We start from the raw sequence: 3,521 nt of genomic DNA on the forward strand, positions 1-3,521 counted from the left end.
TCAATTGCTTACTTGTTATCCACCTATCTAGCTGAGAATTACGAAGAGCAATAAATTCAAATTCAAGGAGACAAATTGAGACGCGTTCAGTTAGTTGAGGTACCCAAGAAATGTACCACAAATGCTCTTCCTTTTCTTCCAGGTTCACTTGCTTCTCTTTCTGTTTAAAAATCGTTTCTTTTTAAGTATATTAATGGTGTCGATCTAATTCCTCTTATCCCCTTGGCTACTCATATTCTGTTTTATGTTTTCATAAATAAACAGTGCAACTATGTCCACTTGGATCAGCATAGAAAGTGTTTTAGGTTTCTTGCTAGTATTCCAATTTGTAGTATCATTGAGTGGCAGCATCTTTCTTGATGTTTTCTATTATCAAGTTGTGCCTTTTGTCACTTAGAATGTCTTTATATCTTCAGAAGGAGTGCTCCACATCAGCATTATTTGTGCATTCGGAAGTCAACATTCTGAATTTACTAATGCATTTCTTGAATTGGTTTCCTTTAATTGTAAGACAACTGATGGTCAGTACATTATGCTTGTTTAATGCACTTGTTGATATTTTCAGTTCCATATTTCTTTTTTAAATTGTTCACGGTTTTTCTTACTGCCACCTGCAAAGAGCGCGCCATAGGCCGTTTGGTTTGCTTGTGGCCGCTCAAACTAGTTTGTGGCTCAAACGCATACTGTTACTTTTTTTAGCACTATCATGGCCTGAATTACAAGTGTTATAGTTTTGAATTAAAACATAATTTCCTACGCACACATTTCATTCTAAAAATCATCAATTGATTGCTTGGCAAATTTCTGTGTTTCAAGTGCTTTTATTTTATTAAATTCATAGAGCTGATTACTGTATTGAGCGGAGTTTTGCCCACTGAAATGGTATGAACTGGAAATTCATAGGTTGGGCTGGAAGGCAAGTACTTGCTATTTTTGGAATGAAATGTGTGCCTAGGTGCCTATGAATTGATTCAAAAATGTAACATTTATGATTCAAACCATGGTAAGGGTGATAAATGCAAAAAATGCGTTTCGGCCCAAACTAGCCTCAGCAGCAATTGATTGACACATTGAAGTAACAGCTGCACAATGAAAAGCAGCACAAATTTTGGGAGGTCATTGGGGCACTTTTCAAAACAGTAGAGGTACTAAAAATCCAAGATATAAATCTCAATATTGGACAATGACAGTTTCTAAGGTTTCAAAAAGTTTATTGCAAAAAAACGAAATTCTAAAAAACAAAAAAATCAGCCGCAAAACGCTTTTTTTTTCTTCTAAAATTAGTTTTTATGCATGTTAATGAGTGAAACTTAAACAGTTTATAAAAATACCTACCTGCATGAACCATTCCTTTAATGGATAAAAGAACTGAACCTTCAATTTAATCCCTCAGCAAAGAGATATGAAGCCTCAAAAAAAGGAGTGATCTCTCAAAATTTGACGATGACGTCATCTTCCTTTCCGGTTCAATGAGTCAATAAGCAAGTCAAATGGCCCGTGGTGTTCTTGTGTGGTTGGGATTAAGAAAAAGACGGTAACATCTAAACCTTCCCAAACCATCTCAAATTGTCTGACACTGGTTACGGATTGATCTCCTATCAAAGCTAGATCTTGCATTTTATATTGTCAACTGGCAACATTATTTACTTCTAAGAATAATACTAGAATAATACTCACTAATCTCAAACAACAAATCGATTAATAATGACTACCACAAAATAGGCCCATTTGCCGTGTTTGTTAAAGTTCAAAATGCTGATCGCCCTGTACAAGCACTATTGTTGTGAAGAGAGGAGGATAACAGACTGAATAGAAGGGGAGCTCAAAAACATAAAATGTGGACAACATTGTTTTAAAACAATTTTGAGTCTTTCAGGTTAGAATGTGCTCTCACGCTCTAATTTGGCCCATATTTCCGTAATCCACAATCTTGATGTTTGAATGTGTTACTAAAAAAACTTAAACTTTGAGCTCTCCAATTTTTGACAATCAAAGTAATCTGTTGCTGCAACACATGGCTTAGCATTATTCAAAATTTCATTTTGAAACGGATAGCACAAATTAAATCGCAAAGAAATTAAATTTTGGTATCAAAGCAAATCTGCATTCATGATCCGATTTTTTTTCAACTAATACATATAAAACCTGGGGTTGATGACTGGGAATATCTATTTATGTACACCCTGTACAAGCGAACATATGCTCTTGTCATAATCAGCTCAGAAGAAAGACTCAAAAAGCAAGGGTTCCGTGGCATTGATAAATTTTCCGTATGCAGAACTAGGAGAAAGCAAGGGCTTAGAAAACTATTGGATGATTCAGTAGCTTGGTGAGAGGAGGAAATCATTTTGGATTGGAAGCAAAGCTCCATCAAGAGCAAGCAACTAAGCAAGCAAGCAAGCGAGGGAGCGAGGGAACGAGGGAACGAGTGAGTGAGTGAAACAACCGAAGCAAGTCTCTTGTCGATCGTCAAAGCCGAGCCACACATACACAACAACCAACCAACCAACCAACCTACCAACCATGAGGGATGGAATCAAATTTTGTAACTTTTGGATGTAATAAGCTGTTTGAGAGCCTGTAATTTTGGGTTAGTCGATCAGTTCGTTCGATTTTGGCTCCGTGACAGTTATTGCCTCCATGGTGAAGGTTTGTTGTCCATGTAAGAGCAAGAGATCTAGTCGAGGCGAGAAATCATTCATGAACAAAATCAACTTGGAAGCTCGCCAAATGACAGCCAAGCATTAAAATTTGGTAAAAGTCAGACAGGCTTCTCTGACGATTAGTTGTCACCAAACCATCTACATACATCGGCATTATTGTCGTCATTCAACCTGAAAGTCTTATCAATTTTGATCCTGTTACCATTAATTCGCTAGTCTGATTAAATTGAAATATTTGGATGATGATCTGAGATAGGTTAAAACATGAAAAGGCCAAGTACAAGAGATTTGATAGACAAACTTAATGTCAAAACGATTTCTGTGTTTGAGGCAATTGGTTCGTTAAGAAGAAAGGCAAGATGTGTGTTCATATTTGACGTGATTGCCAATGATAAAAACAATTTGAAAAAATTGTAACTCCAACGCCGATATTGACCTCTGTAAAATGAATATGAGTTGAGAGCAAAGAGGAAGCATACTTTATTTCACATAACAATTCACGAAGTACGTATCTTCCAACCCTACTCATTATAAGCAACATACTTCAAAAATGAATGGCAATCTTCAAAATTAAGACTTGTTTTCTGATTAGTCAAACAATGGAAAAACCGTTGATAAATAGTAGCAAAGTTATACGGAGTTAGGCCTCTTTGTGTCACAAAAATATATAGGTTTAAATAAAATTGGCTTATACACTACTTTCAAATCAAATCTGAGGTGGAGAAAAATGTCCTGGGATATGGGAGTGCCAATTTCGATCTTGCTGTCATTTGTCAAAATTATCTTGGGTGAGAAATGGTGGGTGCGAAAATGAGTGTGTGACATGACATTAGCAGATGAGAGACGAGGAGGGCTCCC

Source organism: Tigriopus californicus, chromosome 5 (assembly GCF_007210705.1).
Source record: "Tigriopus californicus strain San Diego chromosome 5, Tcal_SD_v2.1, whole genome shotgun sequence".
In the NCBI taxonomy this organism is placed as follows: domain Eukaryota; kingdom Metazoa; phylum Arthropoda; class Copepoda; order Harpacticoida; family Harpacticidae; genus Tigriopus; species Tigriopus californicus.